General features: G+C 33.7%; 1 long non-coding RNA gene across 4 annotated transcripts in view; it reads left to right on the top strand.

Moving 5' to 3' along the window:
• Positions 1–202: 202 nt before the first annotated feature.
• LOC131062384 (uncharacterized) overlaps positions 203–9,321 on the top strand; it is a 58,619-nt gene continuing 49,500 nt past the window's right edge. The window contains exons 1-4 of one of the 4 annotated variants that reach the window (XR_009110883.2): positions 204–754; positions 923–1,004; positions 5,659–5,746; positions 7,058–7,289. This is a non-coding gene — a long non-coding RNA (uncharacterized LOC131062384). Of the gene's footprint in view, positions 755–922; positions 1,005–5,658; positions 5,747–7,057; positions 7,290–9,321 lie in introns of those variants that run through there. The other 3 variants (XR_009110882.2, XR_009110885.2, XR_009110884.2) reach the window with 3 other exon arrangements.

The following is a 9,321-nucleotide window of genomic DNA, read 5'->3' as shown; positions in this document are numbered from 1 at the left end:
GACTGGAAGAATATAAATATTTAATAGTGTAATTAAACAATATCAAATTTTAAGATATCAATATCTACAAACAATGAACCTTTTATAATGTCATATAAACATAGAAAAAATTCTTTAACATACTATTTAATTTATAAAACACACTAATCTTATCACTCCAAAACATACAATTTTAATTTTAACCAAACTTCCATTTGCAATTTCTTCGAAAATCTTACCATTTTATTGTGATTTTTGGATCTTTGGAAGTATCAAACCATTGACATCTGAAAATATAGGAGGTTTTCCTTATATAAAACGAACGCTTGAATTTTTTAAATAAAAACGTGCTTGAATCAACTTGAACGTTCTTGCTTTATTACAGAGCTTGGAGCGGGACGTTGGAGCCTAATACCAGTAGGCTAGCCGTTGGGAAATTCATGCAATAATCTTTAGCCATTGGAAGATTCATACAAAGAGCTATAATTAGAGGCAATTGGGAAATTCATGTATTTAAAGCCTCCAACTGAAGGAAAAAGAAGGGGTGAATAAAATCAGGGCAAGAGAGGGAAGAGGATTTGTGGCAGAGGGACTGGGATTTGGATTTGCATCGGAGTGTTATGTCATTGTAAAACATTGGCTAGAAGAAGATTTGTGGTAGGGACTCAGATTTGCATTTGCATTAGAGTGTTCTATCATTGGACAGAAGGTGCTTACAGCTGATGGAATTACACCATCAAATGGATTTATCTCTTTGAAAGATTTAGAAACTAAGGTGTGGTAGGAGTTTTTTTTGGCTCTCTCCTCTTCCTCAATTTGTTGAACATTTTCCTTTCATATAATAAGGCATAGGTTTCCTGCTTTATAGTTTTCTAGGTTTTTATTTTTTCCATCCACTGTCTCTCTTTTGTTTGAATAAAATATTCCTTGTTTTGATTCACAGTCCCAGCTGATGATCTAAACATGCAATGGCATTCTTGGTTCGCAGTTAAGGGCTTGACGGTGAGCTGGTCGTGATTGATCAGGTATGCCTCAAGAATCCAGACTTCTTCTTTATCAAAATTTAGCTATTGTGTATGACCTATTATTATTTTTTGCTTTATAAATATAAATAATTATTTTTTCTGTTACCAAAATAAGGTCACTCTACTCTATTGAATGCTCTACTGTGTTGTAAAATCTTATTATTTATAACTAGGGCTTTAAAGAACTTAAGGGTTTAAGTAATTAAATTGCTACATTCTATTTTATATTTTTGTTGTATCTGATTTAAATGAGCCCTATTGTCCTGGGCGTCACTTATCTCTTATCAATGGTAGTGCTTTAATTGTTTTTGGGCTCGTCTCTCCCTTATGTTTTTTAGTTTGCGTCTCCTTTTCTACTAGTCTTAGTTTGTCTCTGAATTGTACCAGATATGTGTGCGTTAGATTTTACAGAATAGTAGCCATAGAATGAGGATAGAATCATGAAGAATGACATGGTGAAAATTCTAGGGGAGGCCTCCGAATTAGAGAGTCGATGGCATAGAGACCTCAAACTTCTTTATGCTTTCTTTTCCTTTCTTTTTTTCACTCTTAAATGTTGCTGCAAGTACTATTCAAGTTTCCTGTGCAATACAACAATAATTATGCTATCTAAACATTCTAGTCAATATTCTTTAACTGTGATTTGATGTGAATTCAAGGAGAACAACAATTTTGTGGTTGCTGAATTATACCAAATATATATGTTTTAGATTTACAGATTAGTAGCCATATAATTAGGATAAATCCATAAGGAATGACATGGTGAAAATTCTAGGGCAGACCTCAGAATTAGAGAGTCGATTGCATGGAGATTGTAGAGTGTATTTACGTAACAAGCGTCACAAATGAATGAGATGAAACTTCTTAAAAGCCTTGAACACCATTATGGTGAAGATTCTAGGGTAGACCTCAGAATTAGAGAGTCGATTGCATAGAGATTGCACAATGTATTTACGTAGCAAGTGTCACAAACGAATGATACGACTTCTTTAAATCCTTGAACACCATTATGGTGAGCTGTTGTGTGTCATGGGTGGGAAGGGATAACGATATTAGATTTCAACAATCCATATTGTTTATGTTATTATTTTCTGGATTCAATTGTGTGACAGTTTTTGCATCAAAACTGTCATACAATCGAATCCAGAAAACAATAACATAAATTTCCTATTAGTTCTAATAAAATCTTTTTGTCAATCCTTCAAATGATGAGAATGGAAAGATTTAGTGAACCCCCAAAGTTCCAGAATGTAATTTGTAAACTAGACAACTTCAGTCTTACAAGACAAAGCAAATGAGCTAATAAATGGGCTCAAAGAGGCCACATATATGATCTATTGTTTTATAAATAATCAGTTCATTCTCTGACTTTTCTTCCAATTTCTTCCGGATCCATCTCCATTGTTTTCTAGAATATGGGTCTCTTAGGAGACTAAAAGTTGGAAGAAAATTGCAAGACACTGGTATCTAAACATATATTTCAAAAATATTTATAGGTGAAATCTCAATTGATGAATCGAGTGCAATAGATGGGATGGATGAGTGTGAAGTTTATATTACCTGCTTTCTTGGGTAAAGTTCTCCATTGGCCTTCACCAAAAGCCTGAATGTATCTGGTAAGAAAGAAATCTTCATCTGGAGTCCAGGGCCCTCTGTTGAGACCAATTTTGGAGCAGCAGGGAGTCCTACCCAGGTGCTTAGGTGTCTCATGTTGCTGCATGGCATTTGAATTCATGAATGAAATAAATATAAATATGGCTTCCCAAAACAATTTTCTATCTCTTACCTACACCGAAAACCACAATATCCAATCTATTTTGTTGTTGATGCAGCTCTAATCAATGAAAATGATAAGATTGGCAGGTGAGAGAGACCGTCTATCTCAATATGAGAGGACAAAATGCACTTTACATGGATGATAACACAAACCTTATAGTCAACAGAGCAGTAGGTCTTCATGGCTGTCAAACCCGCACGAGCAACCAACATTCAAAGCTAATTTGATCCTTTATGGACCTTTATGGACCTTTATGGAATTCAAGTCAGCTTGGATAAGGAGTACAAGGCCATCCCAATCTTTCATTTCTGTTCTTCCAATGGAGGAGAATGAAATCTAATTTACCCTGGAGCTAATGAGCTGAAACTTTGATGCAATCTCCCTAGCTTTGGGTATTTGTTGCTGCTCAAGGAGAAATACTTGGATAATGATAATGAATACCTTGAATACCTTGCTGCTGCACCTAGAGCAGTAACGAATTCCTCCAATGAAGAGAAATTCTCTTTTGGCAGAACTGATGTATTAGTTAATATATACCAATTGTAACTAGTATGTCTGGGGTTTCTTGCTGCCAAACAAATTAAGAGCAGAGTTACTATGGGCACGATACAACTTCCTGTGGATGGCATTTAGTTCTAGTTACTTGTCCGCTTCATTCGAGTTACTTGTCCGCTTCATTTTACTTATAAATGATATTCATGCAGCCTGCTGAGTTTATAGGCATTGGCTAAGAACTTTCAACTTCAGCCAGGTAGTGTTCGTATTGGTTTTCTAAAGATCTGTTATCTCTATCCTATTGATAACAACTACTTACATGTATCTCTGGCCACTCATGGGATTTCTAATTGGTTTCCAAATTAACAGTGTGCCTCGATCCTATCATTAGCTTTTGTTAGTACTGAGTCAGTGGCTTCTATGTGCATCAATTGCAACCATAACCCGTCAGATCTAATGGATAAGAGGTGCCACTATGAGGGTATATGAGATCAGTTTGGATTTTCCATTCTTGTCTCATCTGTTTACATCAATGGTCATCAATGTGATTGATTTAATCCCACATATGGTTTGATGATGGATGCATCTCAAAGCATTCAATGACTCCATGGCAAGTCATTCTCCAATGTTATAATGTATTGGGTCCTTTCCATTCTGTTCTCATCTGTTTACTTCTCTGAACATACTTATATTTACAATGGATTTGGTCTAGTATATAGTTTGATGATGAAATCTTTCTCAAGGCATATGAAGACTCTATAGGCAGACACACTTCGTTATTGTATTGATAGTTTTATTTATGCTGTAAATGTTCAAGACTGATACGTATTACTGTACAAAGACTCACTCATATTTCAGGATACAATTTGTCTCAGGCATCTCGAGTATAAGTAGTTGACTGCATGGTATATTTGTTTGTTTTAAATATACAGCATATTCTTTTATATTAAATACATAGTATTTTCAATGGATGGTTCTAATTTTAGTTGAGGGGTTCACGCTACACCAACAAATCTATAGTCAACATTCAGCTTGTGGTATGGTCCATGCTACCATCTGTGTTCCTCAAGATTGTGGATAGCTTTGGTTAATCAGGAATTATCACATTTTAGTGTGGTATTCCTCACTTCATGATTCCTGTTATTTCACTACTTGGGGTGGAATTGTCAGCCGAGTAAGATGGGCACACCGTTGATGTTTTCAATCTACATGATAATGGTTTACCTGTTGATGGTCATTAATTATAATGTTGTTTTGTACATCTGTTCTTTCCCTCCAAGATGACTCCAGTTTGGGGTAGCTAATGGTGTGCATTGTTACATACATAGCAAGGATGTCTGCTTAGCAATGCTAGTATGTTTTGGGTATGCCTTGTCCAACTTTAAAGTCTCAGGTCCCATATTTTTATTTATTGTGGAGTTCATTATGGATCTGTTATAGATAATTGTGTTGTCTGAAAAAAATCAGAAAAGGCATACTGGATGAAATATGGACTGCAACTTCTAAGTGGTTCCATAGTTAATAACATTATGTACAAGCCATGTAAGTAATGGGATTGACAAATGAAATTCATACCCCCCATACATACTAGTTACAGTTGGTAGATATTAACTGATACAGCAGTTCTGCCAAAAGAGAATTTCTCCCCATTGGAGGAATTCGTTACTGCTCTAGGTGCAGCAGCAAGGTATTCATTATCATTATCCAGGGATTTCTCCTAGAGCAGTAATGAATACCCAAAGCTAGACTAGTTGGGACACTAGCGTTGGAACCTAGATGTGCCGGGATTATTATAGGGTTCAATTTCCCCTTCGTCTCTTGTTCCATGTGCGCATCGTCGGTCTCTGGGTTCATCTCACCGACGGGTAGGCCCATCGCGTCCGTGCGCCATCCACGTCTTCCGTTCCCGAGTACGTCTAGGCAACGGCGCCAAATGTTTACCCTCTCGGGTAAACGGTTAAATGCAGAAAGTAAATGCACAAAACATAATGGAAATACATTAAATAACCAGTCTCCATATTAATTCAACAGTCCATGTACATCAAGTGCTTATAACATTACATTTGACACGACTATCATGATCATTCTCTAAGAAGGAAAGGTAGTGCAATATATAACAGCCGAAGGGGTGCGACACAACCGTCACGACTCCAACTACCTACCCGTCGGCTAACTAACTGACCGCCGTAACTCATTATTACCGACGACAACATATACATAACATAATGATTATTTCCGGCAACATTTTCCTTTCATATAGTAAGACATAATTTACGTACGTTCTTTGAATGTTGGTCAGCCATAGTTTTGTAGTTTTTTCTTTTTTTCATCCCCCCTCTCTCTGTCTTGTTTGAATAAAATGTTCCTTGTTTTGATTTACAGTCCCACCTGATGATCTGATCTAAACATGCAATGAAGTTCTTGGTTCTTGGTTAAAGGGCTTGACAGTGAGCTAGTTGTGATCAATCAGGTATGCAGAATGTAGACTTTTTTTTTCATAATTTAGCTACTGTTATTTTTTTGTGCTTTATAAATTTAAATAGTTCTTTCCTCTCTTAAATAAGACAAAACTTATTAGTTTGATTTTATATTTTTACTACTTTGTTAAATAACTTGTCAAAATAAGGTCACTACCCTCTATTGAATGTCCTACTATGATGTAAAATCTAATTATATTATAACTAGAGCTTTAAATACTTAAGGGTTTACATAATTAAATTGCTAAATTTTATTTCTTGCACTTCACTTATCTCTGATCCATGGTAGTGCTTTAGTTCTTTTTGGGCTCATCTTTCTCTTACCTCATTCTGAATTTTCTAACCTCATTCTGAATTTTCTAACCTTACCAGGTGTTTCTCCTTTTCTACCATACTGATCAGTCTTATTACACTTGATGATTGTGATGATTTATGTTATGATCTATTTTCTATAATATTTTTTTTTGGGCTTCTTTTAAAGGAAGGAGATAGCTATGATCTGATTATGATCTGTAAGAATGTAGATCTAGGTGAGTCTCTTGAACCAGCACCCACCTCTCTGTTTTAATTGGCATCTACCTCCCTTTTTGAGTGAGTATTTTGAAATGTAGTATCTTTTTCTTTTAAGATTTGAGGAGTATGTGTAGTATCATCAATTAGGACATAAACTAACAGCCTTTTTGAAAAGCCATCATTCACTTTTATATTTGATGCCTTTTTACCCTTATTAATTGGTGGTCAAATAATACCAATTGTCTTAACCCCCCTCAACAATCGTTGTCAACTATTTCTATTTTCAAGTTAGAGAAACTTCATAACATTTTTTTAATGAATATTATTTTTTCTATGTTTAGAATTTTTTTTATTATAGTGGAGTTAAAGTGGAATTTTCGATGTGCATGATTTAATTGGATTTTGTGAAATGAAAATTTTCTCTTTTAAGTTTTTTGTCTGTTAATTTACATTCATCCTCTACAATGTTCAAAAGAGAGTTTGCACAATAATAAGAAATTTTAGCGTTTTATTGGTGGTCAGTGAAATTTTCAATGTGTGATTGTATTTAGATCATATAAGTAAAAATTCACCATTTGGAAGTTTTCCATCTCTTAAACCTACATTTTTTTATACAACATTTAAAGAAACAGTGTTTGCACTAGTGAGAAATTTTAGAGGTTTATTTGGCTTTTGAAAATCGGCACAATATGTAGGATTTTGTTTGTGTTTTGTGAAGTAAAATTTAGACTTGAGAAGATTTCCATCTCTTAATTTACATTTGTTTTGCATGACAATGACAATTTAAAAAGTAGTTTGGACAAATGAGAACTTGAACATAGAGAATTCATTGGAGGATTGTGCAAGGCAACAAGAACTTGAACATGAAGACTTCAAAGAAGGGTTCAACTTATGGTATTGTCTAATAGTGAAATCAAAGTACAAAATATGTAACAGTGAAATTGAAATTGATTATTTTTATTTATTGTTAACATTCCTCAACAATTATAATTAATAAAGATATACAATTATTTTTTAGGAGGGGTAGAAATATCCCTCCAAAAGCTCTCAAAGATGGCCATGGACATCTTTGAGAGTGTCTCTTGTTTCTCTACTACTATTATTTTGTTTTTTTTGTTTTATTTTAAGTTTATTTAAATGATAGTAAGTTTTATGTTAACTAAATGCATGCGTTAAAAGCTAATGAAAATAAATTGTTAATTTCCAATTGAAATTATTTTAACATTAAATGCTCATCAAATTTAATTGTACTTTGTAATTAATTCATATATCTTTCTTAATATTATATATATTTATTTTAAATTGAGTTTAATTAAATTAATTAGCTCATAGCCAATTTAATAATTATAAAATTTTATAATTGTCAAATAGTTCTCATGGATGGTAGTTTATTCCTTTAGTAATATATGACACTACACCATAAAGTAATCATTTAAAAAAAAGTATAAATACTCTTTCTTCTATTATAGCTTACGCTAAGTTAAAATTTATAGAGGTGAATAATTAGGAAAATAAATGACAACAAGAGATGAATAACTAATTAAATTTAATGTGTTCTTAGCCACATTGTTCTTGTAAAATATGATGATGATATAGTATTTTTATGTAAATTTTATTAAGATATAATATACTTAGAAATAGAAATATTATATCCTTTCAATTATAGTTAGTCTTTTTAAATTGCATATTTTATTATAAATATAGAGTTTATTTATTTATTGTATTTAAATTGTGTTATCCTTTTGAGTTGCATAATGTGTATGTGCAACATGTGGTAAAATTGCATGGCATGCTTAATGATCTTGTGCACTTTAGGATTGAAAAAAGGGTGTGCCAAGGTTGCATCACATACATGTATGGTATTGCATTAAGTGTGAACTAAATTTTTATGCATTCTTAGAGTGCTTGTGTGCATTAGTATTGGTATTATATATGTCATTAAGTCATATACATGCGACTGATTTATATGAAACATAAATTGTTCTAGTTCATATTATGGTTGAAATTATGAATGTCATTGAGTTGTGTACATATCACTCTCCACTATGGGTAAATAGGGCTAATTTATATTGAAGTTGTATGGTGTGCTAATGTGACTTTATGTTGTGTGTATGACACTCTTTGGCATGGTACAACCTTATGTAAATAGAATTTATGTTTGATTGCATCACATTTGTGAATTGAATTTGCATGATGTGCATTATGATTGAATAGTATTTATATCATTGAGTCATATGTGCATTTGTTTGTCATGTATATGAGGATAATTCATATTAAGGTTATTTTTAGAGCCTTAATGACTCATTTTGTGACTTTTAAGAGGGTTTAAGCTAGGGGACAAAATTATGGACGGGATTACTATTTTAACCTGGTTGTTTTTCCATTTTGGAAATGTAAATGTCAAAAATGGGCACCATGTGGCATGGTGGTTAAGCCCATGGTTTTGTAAAACCACAAGTGGTTTCCAGGTTGTAAAATCACTATAAAAGGAGGGCTTGGGGAGAAGTTTGATAATTGAGTTTTTTGCAAGACTGGATGCTAATGAAGTCTCTCTGAGCTTGAGTTGAGGTGATGCTCTTGTAAGAACTTGCATTGCAAGTGTATTGTAATCTCTTGTTGATTTGTTAATATACTATGCAGGTTTTAGAGTGTGGGGTTTTTCACCCGTATGGGTTTTCCCCACGATAATCGTTGTGTTATGTGTTTCTTGTTTTACTTCTACTCTATTTGCTTCTTGTGATCTCTGTGATAGTTAAGTTGAAATTTGCAAAATTGTCCTCTCAAGATTAGCGTAGGAAGCGTTTCCACACACCTTTGCTTCCTTACAAGTGGTATCAGAGCCTGGCCATTTTTGGTTCTATTTGTTGGGTACAGGGTTTTTTGAGCTAATCAAGGTTTGAGTGGAAGCTTGTGCAAAGTATTTCATTTCTGTGTTGCAGGATTGAAAAGATGGCAAGCATTTCAGGGAGGATTCATGTAGAGAAGTTTTCTGGCACAAACTTTGAGATGTGGAAGCTGAAGATGGAAGATCTGTTGATTGATCGAGATCTATGGG

The sequence above is a fragment of the Cryptomeria japonica genome, chromosome 5, assembly GCF_030272615.1.
Source record: "Cryptomeria japonica chromosome 5, Sugi_1.0, whole genome shotgun sequence".
In the NCBI taxonomy this organism is placed as follows: Eukaryota; Viridiplantae; Streptophyta; class Pinopsida; order Cupressales; family Cupressaceae; genus Cryptomeria; species Cryptomeria japonica.
This window is presented reverse-complemented; position numbering and strand designations above follow the sequence as displayed.